The sequence below is a fragment of the Elephas maximus genome, chromosome 10 (assembly GCF_024166365.1).
Source record: "Elephas maximus indicus isolate mEleMax1 chromosome 10, mEleMax1 primary haplotype, whole genome shotgun sequence".
NCBI lineage: Eukaryota > Metazoa > Chordata > Mammalia > Proboscidea > Elephantidae > Elephas > Elephas maximus.
Window position 1 is genome coordinate 116,709,827 of NC_064828.1, and position 22,513 is coordinate 116,732,339.

The window sequence follows — 22,513 nt, forward strand, 5'->3', positions numbered from 1 at the left end:
CAAGTTTAATCTCTCCCCAAGATGCCCCAGTGCGCCCCTCCCACTGCGGACTAACAAAGGGGCCTCAGCACTGTGACTGACAGAATTCTTAATTGTATCCACTCATTCATGACAATTTGATTAAAATATTACGCCAAAGTCTCACCCCCTGTTTGCTTCGATCCTCCAAATCTAATTTTGAATTTCCAGAAAGGAGATTACGTCCGCAAGCATGACTGGGATGCTATTAACTTCTACTTAATCTTTATTACTGATGTGAGTTGAACATATGTACAGCTTCGCTCTGCTCCCGTTGTTTTCCTCTTGAAAGTAACGTCTAGGCAATACAAGCGGCGGGCATTAATTTCCACTTTGATATTCTGGACGACTCACACTCTGGCTTGTCTACGAGAAGGGGAAGGAGGTTGTCTCAGCAGCGGGTCCTGAGGAGGTCTAGAACCTCCACCATCCGCCCCTCCCTGACACTCACCTTCGCATGTGGCCAGCTTCAGAATCCAGTTTTGCAAATTCAGAGGGATAAGGCCGGACTGCTCCCCCTCTGCATCAATGGCAATTAGCAGATTAGAGTGGAAAGTGTCGCAGTGGTTAAGAGCTACGGCTGCCAACCAAAGGGTTTGCAGTTCGAATCTACCAGGCACTCCTTGGAAACCCTGTGGGGCAGTTCTACTCTGTCCTATAGGGTCGCTATGAGTCAGAATCAACTCGAGGGCAGTGGTTTAGTGGGTAATAAGTATCAGAGGGGCTTTTGAGAAAGGAGCCACAATCTCAGCTCCCCCAGTCCTCACTTCTCAGCCACACTGGGGCAGAGCTTGTCCACTTCTCCCCAGCCTCAAAGAAAAGCAAAACGCTAAATAAACGCAGTGAGAATAAAAACATTGATGATGAGAGTTTGTTTAAAAGATTTGCCCTTCTCTGTTTTTTTCAAGTATTTTTTTCTTGATTTTTTTCCCTTGTAATATATTGGTGGAAACCCTGGTGGTATAGTGGTTACGTACTACGGCTGCTAACCAGAAGGTCAGCAGTTTGAATCCACCATGTGCTCCTTGGAAACTCTATGGGGCAGTTCTACTCTATCCTATGGGGTCACTATCAGTCGGAATCAACTCAACAGCACTGGGTTTGGTTTGGGGTTTTTGGTAATATATTGGTTGTTTGGAAACCCTGGTGACTTAGTGGTTATGAGTTCGGCTGCTAACCGAAAATGGTCAGAAGTTCAAATCCACCAGGTGTTCCTTGGAAACCATATAGGGCAGTTCTACTCTGTCCAATAGGGTCGCTATGAGGTGGAATCGACTCAACAGCAATGGGGTTTTTTTTGGTTTGGTATATGGGCTATTGTTGTTCACTGCTATCGAATCAGTCCTCGACTCGTGACAACCCAGCGCACAACGGAGCAGAATGCTGCCCGGTCCTGCACCATCCCATGATCGACTGTGGATCGGACCATTGTGATCCATGCTGTTTTCACTGGCTGATTTTCTAAAGTAGACCTCCAGGCCTTTCTTCCTGCTCTTAGGCTGGAAGCACCTCTGCAATCTGACCAAGCCTCATAGCAACATGCAAGGCTCCCCCGACGGATGGGTGATGGGTGGCGGCTGTGCGCGGACTGCGAGTGGCGGCTGTGCGCGGACTGCGGGGTGTCAAACCCAGGCCTTCCGAAGGCGAGAACTCTGCCGCCACCGCGCTGGCAACGCCCGAAGCGTCTTTGGCGAGGGGGTATAGAATCGAGGTTTGTGAAGCCTAGAATCGTAGCCTCCGAGGTGTTAACAGCCATTGCAGCTCACTGGGGTTCAGGGAGGGGGAGAAAGGTCTCAGGGGGTGAAGGAAGCTCCCTCTATTGTTTCTCACCCCCTGTTCGCCTATTACTTTGGTCATCTTTAAAAGAAGAGTTTATACTACTGAATTCCTTTCCGTACAAACCTGCATCTCTCCAGGCGGATGTTAGGTCTGAATCGGAGGTGTACGTAGGAGGGCGTGGGCCAGGAGCCCAGGGCTGCTACCCTGACCCAGCAGGTGACACAGGACAGGAATTTCCCTCCCCTTGAACTCTGTGCCTCTCTCGAAAACAGGCATCGAACCTTTGCCCTGCCTACCGCAGGTGCCGTGCAAGGCTCAGCAAATTCAACAGAGCCCTTTGTTTATTTCCTGTTGATTTTAGCTGCCGTCAAGTCAGCCCTCAACTCGCGGTGACCCCAAGTCCAACAAGATCTGACCATTGTGATCGATAGGATTTTCATTGTCCTGTTTTTGGAAATAGACTGCCAAGACTTTCTTCCTAATCTATCTTAGTCTGGAAGCTCTACTGAAACCCGTTCCGCATCCTGGCAGCACACAAGCCCCCACAGAGAGGTGGGTGGTGGCTGCACATGAGGCGCATTGGTTAGGAATCGAACCCAGGTCTCCCGCATTGAAGGCGAGAAGTCTACCCCTGAGCCACCACTGCTCCTAGAGCCTTTTGTACACTGAGACTATTAATATTCACGTTTATTCATTCCTCAAAAGTTCACTGAGCTTTCACTGGACGCCAGGCACTGCAAGCACAGAGAAGCCACAAATGTCCCTCTTGCTTGCAAGAAGCTCACAGTTTAGGGGTTCTGTTAACAAGTTAGCACGCAGTAGGGTGGCAGGAGCTCGGACGGGGATCTGTGCAGGGTGCAGTGGGGGCTCCATTTCACCAGGAGACCTAGGCGCAGCCTCAGGCCAGCGGAGCTGGCACCTGGGCGAGGTTGTCCAAGGAGAGCGGAGGTTTGCTCAGTGTCTTAGTCACCCAGTGCTGCTATAACAGAAACATCACAAGTGGGTGGCTTTAACAAAAAGAGATTTATTCTCTCAGAGTCCAGGAGGCTAGAAGTCTGAATTCAGGGTGCTGGCTGCAGGGGGAAGGCTTTTTCTCTGTCAGTTCTGGGGGAAGGTCCTTGTCATCAACCTTCCCTGGGTCGAGGAGGTTCACAGCACAGAGACTCCAGGTCCAAAGGATGTGCTCCACTCCTGGCACTTCTTTCTCGGTGTAGGAGGTCCCTATCTCTCTGCTCGCTTCTTTCTCCTTTTATGTCTTGTAAGATAAAAGGTGATGCAGGCCACACCCCAGGGAAACTCCCCTTACATCAGTTCAGGGCTGTGACCTGAAAAAGGGTGTTGCATCCCACCCTCATCCTCTCTAACAAAACCTGATCATGCTTCATTAACCACAGGCAGAGATTAGGATTTACAACACAGAAGACAATTACATCAGATCACAAAATGGAGGGCAGCCACACAATACTAGGAATAACGGCCTAGCCAAGTTGACACAATATTCAATCCATGACACCCAGGAGAGAGGGGACAGTGCAGAAGCGAGGGAAGGCCAGATGCCGCAGGGCCTGCAGCCAATGGCACCTCTCGACAGAGACAGAAGTGGCTGAGACTGGAGGGAGGCAGAGGCTTCATGGGCCTGGGTCACTGTCAGACTTCGGTACCTGGGACAGTGCCTGGCACGTAGCTGGTGCTTAGCAAACATTTGCTGGGTGAAAGAATAAATGAATGAGCTATGGGGAGCGGACCACAAGGAACGACGTTGGAGAGAAAGGCAGGGCTCTGGGGTGCCTGGAAAGGAGTTTGTCCTCTACCCTGAAGGCTATGGGCACCCTTGGAAGGGGGTTGGTATCGGTTGGGCTTGTGCCGGAAGCAGATGGATACTTAGGTTAAGTAATTTGAAGGAAAGTTGATGAGGAGACAATTCAGAAATGTGTGAGCAGGGTATAGAGAAACCACAAGGGGATGCGGGGGCTACTCAGGGAGAGGACACTGGGGTGCAGTTCCTGGAACGTGGAGGCAGAGGGAGCCAGCCAGAGGGGCCAGCTGTCCGGAGCTCTGATCTTCAGAGGGTAGAGCAAGCCCATCGCACCCCACAGGGACAGGGACAGTGCTTATTCCTGAGAGTGCTGCACAGTGATTGGGGCCCGGGAGGAAACAGAGCCCTTCTGGACAGAAACTCAAGCCTCTGTTCCCAAGGCCGGCTGGGGCCCAGCCCCACCTGTGAGCAGCACAGTCACTGAAACACCGTCAACACCACTAGGAGCAACAACCACCACAAACAGCAGAAAAGCAGGTTCCGTTTGCTGTTTGAAAAGTATCCCCTGTTTGCATGGCTTTGCTTCACAGGAGATGCTGCTGACCACGGCCTTTCTATAGACTTGACAAAAGAAATGCTGTCTACAACACCCGCCTCAAAGTTTAAAGAAAGCAAAACTCTGCATTCCTCACTGCTCTGGAGCCTTCTCCCACTGGGCAAACACGTGATTCCTGTTGGCCCTGTTTTCAATGAGCCTGAAACTAAGCATCTGAGGAGCTCAAAGGGCCACCCTATGACAGCCAGCTGCCTGAAGTCAGCAGACAGCTTGCCCCTTAGCTCAGAGCACAGGGGAGCTCAGGGCCCCGGGCAGCCCAGCCCTGAGGGATCCAGAGGGAGGTGACCCCAAGTCTGCCCTTGGCCTCATGGGAAAGTGGGGGAGGGTCCATCTACAAAAAATGCCTTAACCCAGGGATGATGTCCAAAAATCCAAAATATCTCATCGCTGCAGAACTGGACACAGACACACCAGAACAAGCCCCTGCCATTGTGAGGGCCCCTGTCCACAAGGCCCCCTGCTCTGCCAGGCATTAACCCTTTAGTTGCTGAGCCAAGGGGAATCCGCACAGAGGTTCCGGGAGCCAGGGCCGCAGAGGACAGCCAGAGCAGCAGCTTTTTCCAAACAACAGAGAAATATTTCCACATGGAGCAGCCTGCACACTACACTAGGAACTTCCAGCTGAATAAAGGTCACCAAGGCTGAGACAGGGAAGTGGGAACTCACAACAGTCTATAAACGCCGTAAGGTTCCTGTGGTCTTGGCCAAGTGTATGAGTTTTCTAGAGTTGCTGTAACAGATGACCACAAACTTGGTGGCTCAAAACAACATGAACGAATTGTCTTACGGTGCAGGAGACCAGAAGTCAGACATTGGTTTCACCCAGCTGAAGTCACAGTGTCCATAAGGCTGGTTCCTTCTGGAGGCTCCAGAGGAGACTGTCTCCTCACCTCTTCTAGCTTCAGGAGGCCGCCTGCCCTCCTTGGCTCATAACCCTTTTCTCATATCCTTCCGTCTCTCACTGCCATTGCCTCATCTCCGCTTCTGTCGCCAGATCTCCTTCTGCTTCCCTCTTATAAGGATCTTGTGATTACATTATGGGCCCACCCAGGACAATCTCCTCATCTCAAAATTCTTAATTTAATCACATCTGCAAAGTCCTTTTTGCCATATAAGATAAACTCCACAGGATTCAGGGATGGTTGTTAGGCACCATCAGGTCTGCTCTGACTCATGGTGACCCCATATGTGACGGAGTAGAACTGCACCACTGGGTTTTCTAGGCTATGATCCTTACAGAAGCAGATCACCAGGTCTTTTCTTCCCCAGAGTCTCGGAGTGTGTGTGAACCACCAACCTTTGGGCTAGCAACTGATTGCAAACTGTCTTAGTCATCTAGTGCTGCTATAATAGAAATACCACAAGTGGATGGCTTTAACAAAGAGAAGTTTCTTCTCTCACAGTTTAGAAGGCTGGAAGTCCAAACTCAGGGCATCAGCTCTAGTGGAAGGCTTTCTCTCTGTCAGCTCTGGGGGAAGGTCCTTGTCATCAGCCTTTCCCTGGTCGAGAAGCTTCTCTGCACAGGAACCCTTGCACCTGGTGCCTTGGCAGGGTCAGCTGGAAGGCTAGACACAGATGGGCCCCACAGCCTCCCCTTTCATTTCAGGACCTCTCCACATGGTCTGCCTTGGGTTAATCAGAGTTCTTATAAAGCTCAGGGATACAGAAGACCATGCAGAAACTTCGAGTCAAAGACACAGTGCCATTCCCACTGTCTTCTACTGGCCAAAGCAGTCCCAGGCTAGCTCAGGTTCAAGCAGAGGAGAAACAGACCTGGCCTCTCAGCAGGAGTCAAAGGATGGTGCCACTCTAACCCCCTCAAGGATTATAAAGGAAAAGGACACGGTGTGGCTATAACAAAACTACTGCCTTTCCATCAGAGACAGAAGCTGACCAGGAAAAGGAAGGAAGTATGTTGGAGTGGGGGGGCAGGCGACGTGGGCTGGATTCCTGGCAATAGGAATAAAAAAAAAAAAAGACCCTATGGTGGGAAAGAGGATTCAGACATGGAAGGATAAGAAAGGAGCCCAGTGGGGCTGGGTGGATTGGGGCGCAGCAGGGAGGGAAAGAGAGCTGGGCAGGAGCCAGGTCACATGGACCTTGTTATAATTTCTTTAACCACGCTGTGCCTCAGTTTCCCCATCAATGAAATGGTGGTGATAATTTTAACCAACCTCATCAGGTTAACCCATGTGAACAACTTAGAAGAGATTCTACCCTGTAGTGGGCATACTGTTGTTGTTAGCCGCCGACTCCATACACAACAGATCAAAGTGCTGCCCAGTCCTGCACCATCCCTGTGAGCAGGAGCAGATCAGATGTTGTGACCCATAGGGTTCCCATTAGCTGGTTTTTGGAAGTAGATGGCAAGGCCTTTTATCTTAGTCCCTCTTAGTCTGGAAGCTCGGATGACACTTGTTCAGCACCATAGCAACACACAAGCTTCTGCTGACACATGCGTGGTGGCTATGTTTGAGGCGCATTGGCTGGGGATCGAACCCGGGCTTTCTGCATGCACGGTGAGGATTTTTTACCAACAAATCACCACTGCCCCCAGACATACGTAATAAGATTTATTATTACCTAAACGTCTTTTAAGCTTGCTTTTGCTACTACTACATGGGGAAGGGGTTGCAGAGGGGCCTGGCCTGGTATCTTCATTCCTATAGTTGATATCACATTCTTGGCTTCTGCTCTTTGGCCCTCTGCCTAGCTTCCTCAAACTGATGTTTCAGGGGTCCCCTCTACTCGGCTTATCACCACACCTTGAGTATGGACACAGAAGACATTTAACTTGGACTTCACATGCATGACCTTGGACCCCCTGACAACAATTTGCATTGAGGCTACAGAGGGGTCAGTGCTTGTTCAAGTTCACCAACAAGTAAACCTGCAGCAGGCCTGTCTGGCTTCCAAGTCCCACTTCGCCAACACAGCCCTGGAGCCGGGTTAGGCCCATTTCTCTGGGCTGACGGTCAGAGCAAGGCCCACTGCCCTGATCCCAGTGAACCTTCGGGTTGTCCACCATGTCCGGCAGCAGCCCCAGGCCTAGGGGAACCATAAGCTCATTGACTGCACGGAAGGCAGGCTCCCAAAGAAAAGGCTGGGTGAAGTCACAGAGTCACAAATGTCTGCCAACCTTCTGCAGCTTCATTTGACATCTTAGAGATAGTAGGAGGGGGGCCAGAGAGCAGCTGTGGACCTGTAAACCCAAGAGCCAAGCTGAGTTTGGCTTCCGGTGACCAGGGACTCTCTTCCAATGCCAGGTGTACATGGCAACAGATGGGCTTGCAAACCTCTGCTTGAACTGCTCTGAGAACTTTTCCTCTTTCCCTGGTTGCTCTGCTGTAGCGTAAGAGCCAATTGAGACAGATAAATTAGAAGTCTTTGAGTTACTGACATCTGATAAGATGGGGAGGGTTGAGGGGTCAGAAGGAGCACTGACCAACTCAGTGACCTTCAGCACAGGATTTCACCTTTCTGAGCCTCAGTGTTTCCATCAGGAAAGTGGAGATAAAACCTCCTGCCCTGTGAGATTGCTGCGAGGATTCACAATAACTGGGTGGTGTAAACGCACTCAGCTGCTAACCAAAAGGTTGGCGGTTCAAGTCCACCCAGAGGTGCCTCAGAAGACAGGCCTGGCAATCTACAGCTGAAAAATCAGTCACTGAAAACCCTATGGGGCACAGCTCTACTCTGACATATATGGTTTTGCCATGAGTCTGAGTCAGCTCAGCAGGACCTGGTTTTTAATAGCGCTGACCATTCAGTGACACTGATTACATTCTACGAGTTGTGCGACCATTCTCACCCTCCTTTTCTGAGTTGTTCCTCCCTCGTTAACATAAATTCACTGCCCCCTGAGGTTCCCACCTAATCTTTTGCTGTTGTCAGTTTGGCCCCATATAGTTCTTAAAAGAGCATAATGCTTAAGGCGGATTTTTTTTACTAGTTAAGCTAAACTATTTGGTTTTAAGAAGACTACAGGGGATGTTTTGGGTTTGAAGTTTAGAGGTTATCTGAGGGTAATAGTTTCAGGGTTTCATCCAACCTTCATGGCTCCAGGATGTCAGGAGTCCATGAAATTTTAAATTCTGTTCTACATTTTCCCCCTTTTGATCAGGATTCTTCTATGGAAACTTTGATCAAAATATTCAGTAATCAGTGTCACTAAATGGTACACATATAAGCTGTTGTATTGGTGCTATGTTTTGCTGTGTATATTCTCAACACAAAATAAATAAAATTATTTAAAAAAAAAAAACAATACTGACCAATATAAAACCAATAAGTTGTAGCTGTTGTGAGTATATTGTTACCACTGCCCTGGCAGCACCTAAAGAAATAGGTGACATTTCGTGTGCTTTACTTTGTTTGGATTAAGGATATTCGGAAACGTACTCCCTTATGACTTTTTCACAGTTTCACTTGTTCTGACTTTGTTTAAATCAGAGGTTCCTTTTGCATGTTCTTCCTCAAGCTTCTGTCATCCATCACTACCTCTCGTGACATTTTGGGCATGAGGAGAAACCTGCAAACAGCAACAGTGTTGCTGAACCCTGGAAGGTGAGCTCTGTCTGGTGCGCTCAGACCCACCAATAATCTGGACACCAGCCTCTGAGAAAGAGAAAGTAACTGTATTGCAATGTGCGGAGCAAGGAGCCAGGAGGAAGTTCCCCAGATCCAACACCATGGGGAAGCAGGGCTTACATGTAATATGGGCAGCAAGATGACAAATGAGCAGGTATATTCTAGGGAAAATTCTAGAAGGAATACATAGGGAAGACGTTGCAGGAATTATGGCTGCCAGGAAACAGGAGGTGACGTGGTTCTTGTCAGACCTCTTGCTTGTGAATGGGATCCGGGTGATGATTTTCCTTCTGATTCGTTCCACCTGTTGCTGTGTCCTCTGTCAAGGTCAACTAACAGTCACATCTGGCCCTTCTGCGCATGCGGGATGGACCAAATCTGGCTTGGGCTGGTTTAAGGCAGTCTTTTCTGATTAATGGAAATTTGCTGGCATTCGTAGGGTCAGGTTACAACAACATATTGCACTTCGCAGATAGTCTTTGTCTGCATTTATCTTATTGGCGTCTCCCTCAAAGCCCTCAGAGGTAGTCAGGGAAAGGACTCTTGGCCACATTTTACAGATGAGAAAACTGAGAAGCAAAAGAGAAATAAATCCGGCCAAGGTCACACAGCTAGTAAATGGCCAAGATTTGAACATAGATTTTATGACTCCCAGCTGAAGTGCCAGATGCGTTTGTGCTATGAGACACGCATTCCAAATCTAATGGAAAGCATGCGTCTTGCATTGAGTCATTAGATGTTTCTACAAGACGCAAGAGCCCTGTGGCTAGCTGGACTCACACGTTTCACAAGTCAAAGACGTTGAGAAACCTTCCACTATTCACAGTCTGCTCCAAGGAAGCCCTGTCCTGGGACTGATTCAAGCGTTTATGTGTTAATTCTTCTGAGATAATATATTTTAAAAGGTCGTTTTAGACTGTGATACATTATTAAGCGGGAAAATGCAAGCTGCAGAAGAGTATGTGTCACGTCGTGGTATTTGTTTTCAATTATAAATGTACGCAATCGCTTGTGTGTGCTTAAGGGGCCAAGGAAACTGTCTAGGGGGATGCACACAAATAATTAACAGTGATTAGCCAGAGAAGGGGGACAGGGAGGAACGGGGGAAGGGGCAACGAGAGATCTTTGCTTCATACACTTCTGAACTGTGGCTTAAGCCGAGCCTTTAAGGAGATAGGGCCTTCGCATACAGAGACGAGGAAAAGAAGTCCCCATATTCAGTTCCTACTTACTATACACCCAGCATCATTCCTGATACTGAGTAGGAGCCCAAAAAATTACAACATCAAACCCAGACAGTGATGGATTAAAGATAACAACAAATTCTTTGTCATTCCTACCAAGGCGAGGCAGCTTTAGTCCACTCCTCTTGAGTCAGACCAGGCTGTCTGACTGCTTGAACAAATCCAATATGGCAGAAGTGATGCTGAGCTGGTGCCCAGGCCCAGGCCTTAAGAGGCTGATAGCTTCCACTTCTATTCTCTCAGAGCCCTTGCTCTTGGAGCTCTGACCCACCATGTAAGAAGTACCAGACCACATGGAGAAGGACAGGGCCCAGCTGAGCCCAGGCTTCCAACCATTGCCACCAAGGTCCCAGGCACTTTGGACCCTCCAGACCAACCCATCCATCAGGTAAGTGCTACCAGGGGACCCCCATGAGACACCAACAGATAGCACATTAGATATATGTTCCTCATGGACCAGAACAGGGCTCCTTTCTGGAGGCTAAAAGAAAAAAGAAAAAAAACTCATTGGCCTGGAGTCAATTCCAACTCATAGTGACCCTATAGGACAGAATAGAACTGCCTCACAGGGTTTCCAAAGCTATAATCTTTATGGAAGCAGACTGCCACACTTTCTCCCACCTCCAAAATTGAGGTGCCTGCCGTGCCACACCCCCCTGCAGGCTCTTGGGGGAGGATCCTCCCTTGCCTCTTCCTGGTTTCTGGTGGCTCCTGGCAATCGCGGCTTCTGTGGCTCATGGATGCATCCGTCTGGGCTCTGCCTCCAGCTTCACGTGGCCGTCTTCCCTCCAAGGCTGTGTCTCTTCTCTTCTGTAAGGATGCCAGTTACATTGGATTACTCCAGTATGACCCCAAGTTAAATAATAACATCTTCTAAGACCCTAACATAAGGCCACATTCACAGGTACCAGGGTGAGGACGTCATCCCATAACATAGCTGGGGACATAGCTCATCCCCTAACAGACACCTTCCATGGGTGTGGGCTGAGGGCTGAGAGGGTCTTCACAGAGAAGATGTCTTAGTCTGACAAGAGCATCCAGTGACCACAGAGAAGGTGGAAGAAAGAGGCAGAAGCTTGTCCTGGGCTTGCTTAACTCCTTCCTGCCAAGCTTGTTTGCAAACTCCCTGCAAGCAGGATCCGTGGCACCTCTTCCATCCCTACTAATCTGAAGCACCTTTCCGGCCTAGAATAGATACTCCATAAGAACTTCATGGTGGTTTGCCTGAGCAGCAGAGCTATGCTGGCACTGAACACATTTCTTGAGATCCTCTCTCGTCTGTCGAGAGGAGGCAGTGAGGGCAAGAGCCTTGCTGGGAGACCATGTTGTAAGCCATGTGCTTATTAAGAGCCAAAACTTCCCAAATAGAAGGCTGCAGTTCATTGTTTGGAGAAGAATTCAGCTCCATCTCTCATTCTGGTTGTCCTCTCTTCCCTCAGCTGATCTTCACGTTTCTTTCAATGGAAGGCCACCTCATTCTCTTCTGCTCCACTGATTCAACATTCGGGATAGTCAGGGCTGGGCAGGGTGAGGCGAGCCCATGAAAGAAGGACCACGTCTGGAAATTTTGTCTTGGGAGCTTTGTCCTGACCCGGATGAGTGAACCATGCTGGAACAACAGTCTAGGGGAAGAGAGGATTTAAGGAATGACCCTGAGAGCTGAGAAAAGGCAAAAGAAAGACTACAATTTTCCATTATTGTTCCAGTGGACAGAACCAGGTAAGAGTCGTAACAGGTCCAATTAGGACTCAAAATCAAGACGGACTCTATAACATGAGAGCCGTTCACAAAGAACATGGGCTACTTTATATGGGACGGAACTCCCCCAGAAAGGCAGACATCTGCCAGTGGGACCCCGGTAGCTCTGGCTTACTCATCGCATATATAAATGATTACTGGGCACCCCACACGCCCAGCACCGGAGCTGTTGGTGATAGAACAGAGGTTGAGATCCCTGTTTCCGTAAAGTTTATACGCCAGCGGATGGACACACAGACAACCTACCAACAAACGGAGAAGTGCTGCAAAGTCGCTCGCACTCAGAGGTGCAGACAGAGCCGCCTTGCTCGGAGGCACAGGTCGGGCTCCGGGGTTCCGACCCGCGCTCAGTGGTCCCGCGCGTAAGGAAATCCTAACCTCTTTATCCAGCCCATGACTATTCTGAACCTACTGGGGAGCAATGGCAGGAGGGACAAACTGAAACGACTTTAAAGATTAAACGTAACCCGATGAGGTAAAACCGTTTGCCATCAGGTAGATTCCGACTCACGCCCCGTGTGCGTCAGAGCTGAACTCGGCTCCGTGGCTGACTGTTTGGAAGGAAATCACCAGGCCTTTCTTCTGAGGCACCTCTGGGTGAACTTGAACCTTAACCTCTTGGTTAGCAGCCAATCACTTAACCGTTTGTGCCACCCAAGCCAGAGTCTGTTGCCGTCAAGTTGATTCCGACTCACAGCGACCCTAAAGGACAGAGTGAGACTGCCCAGTAGGGTTTCCAAGGCTGTGATCTTCACAAAAACAGAGGTTCCAACCACCGACCTTTTGGTTAGCGGCTGAAGCCTTTACCACTGTGCCGTCAGGGCCCCTTTAGTGCCACCCCCAAACCAAACCCATTGCAGTGTAGTCAGTTCCGACTCCTAGTGACCCTACAGGGCAGAGTAGAACTGCCCACAGGGTTTCCAAGGAGTGGATGGTGGTTTTCCAAGGAGTGGCTGCCGGCCTTTGGTTAGCAGCTGAGCTCTTAACAACTGCGCCACCAGGGCTCCTTAATCCAGTAAGCTGGTGTAACTTGGCCCCCCTGGGCTACCTCCTCAGTCTCAGAGTCTGTGCTTCTCCCCCAGCTCCTCTCTTCAAAGTGGCCACGAGGGGCAGGAGGAGGGACTTGGGCTGGTCCTCAGCAGATGCATTCCCTGAGGGCATTTGGTCTGCTCCCATCGCTGGCACGTGACTGCCCTTCGCTGCTACATCTGAAACCAATGGACTGTGGTCAGGGCCTGGTGTCCCATCTCTGCTGTCTCAGCCTCCCCTCAGCTCTTTCCAGAACTACAGGTGCCTCTGAGAGTCTGCCACGCCCTCTCATGTGGCCCCCACGCTGTCCCCTTGCCCCTGCCACTTCAAGTCCATGCAAACCCACTGATTCTGTCGTCTCCTGCCCCTTGTACGTACACACTCCTCAGAACCAGCCTCATCGACTTGATTCTCATTTGGTTCAACACACACTTCCGGACAGCCTCACCCATTCCACTTGTCGCCTCTCAGGTAATGACTTCCAAATATAAATTGGAAAACAGACCCTCTTCTGAGCTCCAAATTGATGTGTCAAATGCCTGCTGGGCATTCACAGGCCTAGCAGGCACCTCAATGTGTGTCCCTGAAGCTGAGGGGTCCCCTCTCCTATAAGCCTGCTGGCCACCACCCACCAACTGGCCAAGCCAATCATCAGGGTCTTGTTTTTGGATTCCACCCACTTCCCCACACCCCACCCATCCCAAGAGCCGTGAAGTCCTGCCTCCTTTATTTCTTTTGAATCCACCTCATCTTAGACACCGTCTCCTCTGGCAGGGTGCCTTCTCTCCCTGGTCCACCAAGCTGAATGTGATGCCCTGCGTCTGGGGCATTCCCACAGTCCTTACACAGTGAGCTGCAGGAGGCAGGTGTTGGGTCTGTTCACCAGTTTACCCACAACACGTGGGGCAGGAGGATGCTCAGAGGACCCAGGGCTTGTTCAGCAGAGGAAGAGAATGGACAAGAGAATCTACATGGCCCGCTCTCAGTGTGGTGGGCTTCCTACTCAGTGTGGGAGACACAAACAAAAAGTAGAAATGCGTGGGTCAAGTACTGGTGGGTTTGCACCAAATGGTCCTCATCAAAGATAACTCTTCAGCAAGAGCGTTTGGCTTTGTTCCCATGAAAAAAGTGACTCCGAGGACAAGAACGAGTAACCAGACACTTCAACCACTGTTTCCTCCCACATACACACACGTGCACACACAGACAACAGCACGCCTGTTCATGTATGAGATTCCTGCAATGAAGGAAAGTTTTCCTCATAGGCTCGGATCCTCTCTCTCGTGGCCTCAGTTCCCCAGCGATGGCCAGATAGGACCCAGGGTCACGCAATGCGGAACATTCAAGACTCAGTGACAAGGGTGCTGTGTGCACAGGGCCCCAACTGCGAGGTCCCTCCCTGGTGGCTGAGTGGACTGCGAGGCTGCCCGAGCCCTGAAGTTGCTCTTGCTGGGGGCATGTGCTCCAGCCAGGAGAGAGCTGTCCGGACCCACAGCTGCCTGGAGGTGTGGGGAGCCTAGGGGGTTCTCTTGCCCTCCAGGTCTACCCCTACCGTGCTCTGGGCCTTGGAGGCCCACCCTCTTGCCCACTGACATCACTAAGGGGATGCAGGGGGTGCAGACCACACCTGGTGACACTGTCAGATGGGATGATGCCAAAATGACTGTCTAAAAAAATTTTGTGCAGTGTTCCAGCAGAAATTTATATTTTATAAAAAATATGCCTGGAGTTAGTTATAAAAACAAAAACATTTTTCATAAGCCCAGCTTACATGTGTCAACGTACCTACAAGGCTGAAACTCTGTGCTAAGTCACTTTTTGAACCTTCTGATGCGCGTAGTCAGAGCTGCCGTTAGCCGATTGCATCGTGTGGGTTCGTCTGTACCCTACAAGCGCGCGCTGTTTTCCTTGCTCCTGGTGTTCTTATGTCACTGATTTTCTCAAATTTTCTGGTGCTTTAGCTACACGTTGTGGTCATTAGTATCTGTGAACCTATATCAATAACTTTTTTGAGAATGAAGTAGTAATTAAAGAGCAAGAGGAGAAAAAAATCTTCTCAGTTACTAACCATGTAATTCAATGTAGAAGGATTTTACAAAACAATAATCTAAGAAATACTATATTGAAGCAATTATAACTGTATCACATACTATTCTATTATCCTGTGATTGAAACTGATGATAAACTTATATGTATAACAATTATTGATTATATCACTCTGGTAACTAAATGGAGAAATTGACGGTTTAAAACAGGAAGTAAGGGAAATGCCATGTTTCTTGACACATGTTTAGAAAAATCATTTAAATCTTAAATTCAGTGATTTTTTTATTTTGGTCTTTTTAAAATTTTCTTTAAAAACACTATCTTGCAAATATAGATCTGACTTTAATGAAATTTTCAAGGTTTAAATTTGAATTATGGTTTAAAGAATAGTGGCACAATAAAAAGTAAACGGACCGAAGTATATTTGTTCCCGTTTATTTTTATGGAATTATTTCACTTATGATTCTATTCCCACGTACCTACGTCTGCAACTTCTACGATATTTGGGCCGTTGTTGGTTATGCAAATCTAATCCATTAATGTCTCTCATGTAGTGCTAAAGTTTAACGTTAAAATGAACGTAATTCCGATGCAGTTCTTAAACGTTTTTACTTCCAATTCTATTGTTTTCTTACTGGATTTCCACTTGACCTGCATGAAACTATGTAAATGTAAATACATTTCAACTGTGGGTGTGATGTTGTAATTTAAAGGTGTAATTTTAATTTTGCAAGTTGTTTATGTCATTACTCTCGCCATTACATTCAGCGATATACGGGAACTGCCATTTACAAGTAACATCAGTACAAAAACCATTACTGAGGGTTCTGTGTGGTCTGGTACGGGAGAGGTCCGCGGAGGAGGTGACACCATGAGTTACCACACTGGGTGTCACCACCCCTAGTGACACCACTTTCTTGCCCACTGGTTTTGGGTGGGGCTGGACCAACGGGAGATACCGTGGGCTGTGGCTGGTCCTCCCCAGAGCTCTGGCTCTCTCTTCCAAATGTGGTCATTGCCTCCACCACCCTTCAGCTGCTGCTGGCCCCAGGGGTGCCTCCACCCCATGCTGATTTCCTTCTCCTGTCAGAACGGTCCCTTCATCAAACTCCCCTCTCTGACCCCTGTGCCTGCAGCATCTTCTCCTGCCAGGACCCCCACAACCCCCACCAGACACACACACCCTTCCTCCCCTCTCCTGGAGTCCCTTGCTATTCAGTCGTAAATCCAACAGACAGAATCCCACCCCCCAAAAAACAAACCCGTTGCCATCGAGTTGACTCATAGCGACCCTACAGGACAGAGTAGAACTGCCCCATAGGTCTCCAAGGAGCTCCTCGTGGATTCAAACTGCCGACCTTTTGGTTAGCAGCCTCAGCTAGAATCCCACCAGGAGCCCTAAATGCAAGAGGCAGAGAGCACACAGGAGCCCTGAGGAGGGAGAAAGAGAGAGTCTTGACCCAGAGCACAGGAACCCAAGCCTCAGTGCTGTGGGATTCGGACCCAGTCGTTGGACTCACAGGACCTGAAGCTGACAGAAGGCGAGAAGACAGAGCCGCTTTGGGGGGCTGCCGGGATAGCGAGGGAGCCATGAAGGTGCCCTGGGAGAGGGTCCCCAGGCTCTCAGGGAACCTGAGGGAGCAGGGCCTGAGGGATGGGCAAGCTGGGGAGGATTCTAGGGCAAGTGGCCGCTTAACTTAGAATAAGTGGCACGTGACCCCTGAGGTCTCCACACAGGGTGCCGGCCCCTCCTTGGCACAGAGGAGGCTTGGGATAAGTTACTGGGTGGTGCCCCTACCTGGAGATTGCTGAGTCCTAAGAGTTATATCACAAGGCGGTGGTGGTTCAGAGGTAGAATTCTGGCCTCCCTTGTGGGAGAAGAAACCCAAGCCAAATCCATTGCTGTCGAGTCGATTCCGACTCATAGTGACCCCTCAGGACAGACTAGAACCGCCCCACAGGGTTCCCTACAGGACAGACCAGAACTGCCCCACAGGGCTTCCAAGGAGCCGCTGGTGGATTCCAACCGCCAGCCTTTCGGTTAGCAGCCACAGCTCCTACCCACTGCGCCACCAGGGTCTCCCCAGGCAGGAGACTCAGGTTCAACTCCCGCCAATACCCCTCACGCGCAGCCACCACCCGTCTGTCGGTGGAGGTTTGCGTGTTGCTCGGATGCTGAACAGGTTTCAGCCGAGCTTCCAGACTAAGACAGACTAGGAAGAAAGGCCTGGCAATCTACTTCCAAAAACCAGCCAGCGAACTCCCCGTGGGTCACAACAGTCTGATCTGCAACCGGTCATGAGGACAGCCCAGGACCGGGCAGCTCTATCATCGCCATTATTATCATCGTTATTGTATCGTAACAGCACTATTGTGGTGCTGGTTGTGGTTGTGATGTGCTGTTGTGCATGAAGCCAACTGAATGGCAGCTAACAACAACAATAAAAAGGGTGGTATCTTGACAGGAAATTACGAGGTCATTGGGAAGGACGTCCTGGAGTAAGGAAGGGGCCCCAACCCAGAGCCACTGCTTTCCTGTAAGGTCAGCCCCGAGCAGTCCTTGGGCATCTTCTCATTGCTCCCAACACTCATGGTGCCCGGGACGGGGCTGTCAAGGTCACTCTCTTCCCATCCGTGGTTCTGACCACACTCCTCATCCCCTCCCCTCCCTCCACCCTGCCTCCCTGACAGTCTCGCGGTGGTTTCTCCCATTCCAGGCTCACCTTCTCCTTTATACCTGGTGGTGAGACCTGTGCTCCCAGACACAACTTGGCTTCTCTCCCTCTACCACCCAGTGCATGCAGTCCAACCCCAGGGCCCTTCAACCCCAGAAGCACCCTCCCACCAGGTTTACCCCAGACCCGAGAGCAAAAATCCAGAACCATCCAGTAGGTAAATTCCACTCCCAAAGAGCTAACATGGCGAGTTGAAAGCCTGAAGGTGTGAAGCTACCTCCAAAGAATGACTCCTTCGCCTCCACGTCCCCGGAAGGATCAGCCCGTTATAGTCCATGGACTGCGATGCTTCTCGCTGCAGTACACACAGGCTATCTTTAAAATGAAAGATTCTTACAGTTAGTATCCAGTCCTAGGTACTTTCTGAAAACTGTGCAAAGCATTTGGTATCAAGACTCCACATGAGGTTTTCCTGGTTACCTTTCGGCATTCCCTGACAAGGCGCTGTTTTAGAGATGTTACTGCCTCCATCTGTGCCTGGGGTGGGACGTGCAGGAGCCCACGGCTTTAGCTGCAGGCCAGGGGCGTGCGGGATCAGGGAGGACCCTTGCAAGCGTATTTATGACATCAGAGCTAGGACTTGCGCCTGGCAGCTTGGAATGTCACGCCACCCTATAGATGGTATTTGCGGGATGAGAAGCCATTAATTCCCAGAATTGTTCCCTGGGGCGTAAGTGACAACAGCTGTAGCTATCTGCTCACTGTCTTTCCACACGGGCTCCCCGGTACCAGGACGCGTGAACACACACAGTCGCATGGGTGCTGCCGCCAACAGACAGACAAGAGTCCCCCGAGGCATCACTGGAGGCTCCAGGAAAGGGGGTCTTTCATGCCAGCCCCCCACCCCTCGCCCCCACTGCTCCGGCAGGCACATGTAGAGAGGATGACCTTCCCCTTTGTTGTGGTCACAGAGGGACATCTTCATGTCCCGTTCTGGCCTCGCAAAAAGCTGAGCATCACTTCAGCTCGCACCCAGCCTCTCTCAGCCTCAGTTTCCTCGCCTGAAAGGAGGGGACTGGACAGATATTACTCCCAGGGGGTTTTCTGGCCCTTAAGACACAAAGCTAGTAAACTAACAAACTCCCTTCTACCAGCAGACAAGCTTTGCCAAAAGTCAGTGCCAAGTTGTCAAAGACTATAAATTCCAATTAGAACAGCAATCATTAATAACTCTTACATTTTAATAACACTGAATATGTTTTTGAGTAGAGAAACTTAAAAAATAAAATAGAAATGGTTATCTAGTGCTGCTGTAACAGAAATACTGCAAGTGGATGGCTTGAACAAAAAAGAAATTTATTTTCTCACAGTTTAGAGGGCTAGAAGTCTAAATTCAGAGTGCTGGCTCTAGGGGAAGGCTTTCTCTGTCAGCTCTGGAGGAAGGTCCTTGTCTCTTCAGCTTCTGCTTCCTGGTTCCTTGGAGATCTCCATGTGTCTTGGCATCTATCCTACCCCATCTCTGCTTCTAGTTTGCACTTAATCTCTTTTAAATCTCAGTAGAGATTGACTCCAGACACACCCTACACTAATCCTGCCTCATTAACATAACAAAGACAACCCATTCCCAAATGGGATTATAACCACAATCAAGGAGGTTCGGATTTACAATGCATATTGGGGGGGGGGTCACAATTCAATCCATAAAAACTCCCAATATCCAGACAGCCCTTGCTAGGTATAGATATGGTGAGGGACGGACGGACGGTTGGATGGATGGTTGGATGGAAGGATGGTTGGTTGGATGGTTGGTTGGATTGATGGATAAGGAACCCTGGTGTTACAGTGGTTAAGCACTTGTCTGCTAACCAATAGGTCAGAGGTTGGAATCCACCACCCGCTCCTTGGGAGAAAGATGTGGTGGTCTGCTTCTGTAAAGATTATAGCCTTAGAAATTCTATGGGGCATTTCTACTCTGTCCTATAGGGTTGCTATGAATCAGAATTGAGTTAACAGCAATAGGTTGGTTTGGATGGTTAGATAAATGGATGGTTGGATGGATGGAAGAATGGATGGATGGAAGGAAAATAATGTGTATGTATCTTAAAATTTTAAATAGAACAGAAAAGAATTAAATGAAATGCAGTAATCTCCCGCTCATCCTTCCCCCAAACCTATCTTTTCATCTCTCCCCAAAGCTATACTTCGTTAACTGTTCCGTGTGTATCTCACCAGGAAAACAAAAATTTTTACACTGACTCCAGCATCTATACTAACATATGCTTACTCAAAAGGGAAACATGATGTATTTGGCTTTCTGTACCCTGCTTCTCTAAGTATGAAATTTTTCAAACATACAGAAAATAATATAATAACAGATACTCATGTATGTATCATCCAGATTTAAAATATGTTTGCTTTATCTGCTTTGGATCCAAGGAAGGAAGGGAGGGAGGAAGGGAAGGAGGGAGAGCAGAAGAAAGGAGATCAAGCCTGCTCCTTGTCCCTCTAAACCATTGCTAAGGCAGGCACAGGTGGAGAGAAAGATGGGAGGGAAGGAGGGAGGGAAGAAAGGAGGGAACCAGGGAGGGTGGGAGAAAAAACAAAACACTGGAGATACAGATAAAGCCCCAGTCGCATCCAGGCCCCTCCAAGGAAGTAGCTTCTGTCCCAAAGTTTGGTGTGTATGATTCTCATGCATCCTTTGTAATTTTACTACATATTTTTTTGATCATAAACAATATATCATGGTTTTATGTGTTTTTAATATTGCATACATATAATTATATTGAATATGTCTTCCCAGAATTTGCTTTTCTCAACCCCCATTTTTATAATAGTTCATCCCCGTTGACACAGATGAGTGCAGGATAGTCATTCTAATTGCTTCATAGTATTCTATGTCTAAACCACGATTGGTTCGTGTCTTAGTTGTCTAGTGCTGCTATAACAGAAATACCACACGTGGATGGCTTTAGTGAACAGAAATTTTTTCTCTCACAGCCTAGGAGGCTGGAAGTCTGAATTCAGGGCTCCAGCTCCAGGGGAAGGCTTTCTCTATTGGTTCTGAGCGAAGGTCCTTGTCATCAATCGTCCCCTGGTGGAGGATCTTCTCAGAGCAGGGACCCCAGGTCCGAAGGACCCGCTCCGCTCATGGAGCTTCTTTCTTGGAAATAGGAAGTCGCTCTCCTCTCTCTTTTATATCTCAAAAGAGATTGACTCAAGATACCACCTAATTCTGCAGATTGTGTCCTGCCTCATTAACGTAACTGCCTCTAATCTGGCCTCATGAACATCACAGAGGTTAAGATTTACAACACATAAAATAGTTACATCAGATCACAAAATGGAGGACAATCACACAATACTGGGAATCATGGCCTAGCCAAGTTGACACACATTTTGGGGGGACACAATTCAGTCCATAACAATTAGTTTATACACTTCTCTACTGGCGGTCGGTTAGGATGTTTCCTTTACTTATTTATTTACATTTTTGTAACTACAAACATAATAATAAATGATAAGTATTACATTTCTTTCTATATTATCATCTGCAGCATTACCTCACTTTTTTTAAATCATCTGGAGAGGATTGTATTGAGCGAATATACCATAATTTATTCAACCAGTCCTTCACTGGTGGTCCTTTAGGTTGTTTTGGGGATTTTGTTCTAATAAACAATACCCCAAGAAATAACTTTGTCTCCATTCCTTGGTGTCCTTCTAAGAGCACGTCTATAGGAAATTTTCTAATAATACAGTAGCTGAGTTGATAAACAAGTACGTTGAAAATTTTGATGGCTCTAGCTAAATCATTCTCTGAAAATACTGAAGCAAATTATATCCCACACTCTCCCCAGTGTCATTTATTTTGTCAACCTGATGTCTCTACCAACCCAAAGCGCACTCCTTAGAAAGCTGGGCTTCTGAAGTGGTTGACCCAACTTGTCACCATGGCATCTAGCATATGGATGGATGGATGAATGGGTGTGTGGGCAGGTGGCTGGGTGGGTGGGTGGCTGGGTGGGTGGATAGATGGATAGGTGGATAGGTGGGTGGGTGAGTGGATGAACAAATGGAAGAAAGAAAGAAAAATAAATGATTGAGTGAATGAGAGAATAAGACTTCTGTGGGCTATGGAGGCCAGGAGTGCAGCCTTAACAGGCCATTCTCCTAAGCCACGTGCAGGCCTATCCAAGGGAGAGTCTAACATCTTCAACAAGGAGTCAGTCCCTTAATATTCTCGACTCATGAAATTTGCAACTTTGTTTTAAATCATCTTTAACGTACATCCAACCTCCCAAAGTCTGTGGTTCAGCTTGGAGCAGCCAGCGAATGTTGTTTTTAGTTGTCATGAAGTTAGTTTTGACTCATGGCGACCTTTAGGGTTTTCAAGGTTGTAACCTTTTGGAGGAAATCCCAGTGGCGTAGTGGTTAAGTGCTACACCTGCTAACCAAAGGGCCAGCAGTTTAAATCTGCCAGGCCCTCCTTGGAAACTCTATGGGGCAGTTCTACTCTGTCCTATAGGGTCACTATAAGTTGGAATCGACTCAATGGCACTGGGTTTGGTTTTTGTTTTGTTTTGTTTTGTTTTTTTGGTTTAACCTGTTGGTAGCAGATCTCCAGGCCTGTCTTCCAAGGTTATCTCTGAGTGGGTTCATATGGTTCCCTGCAATCTAGGAAGGTGAGATAACACTGCGCCCTCTTGGACAGGCTGTGGTTGATCATCAGATTGCACGGCAGAGCCCTACAAAAGTCACAGCTTGGCCAGGATAAAAAATGGAGCTTCCCCAACTGGCATCTTTTAATTCTGAACTGACATTGTGAAATGTTATTTGTGTGTGTGTGTGTGTGTGTGTGTGTGCACTAAGTGAAACTTTACAGCTCAAGTTAGTTTCTCATACAAAAATGTATACACATATTGTTATGTGACCCTAGTTGCTCTCCCTAGAATGTGACACAGCACACTCCTTTCCACCCTGGATTTCCAGTGTCCATTCA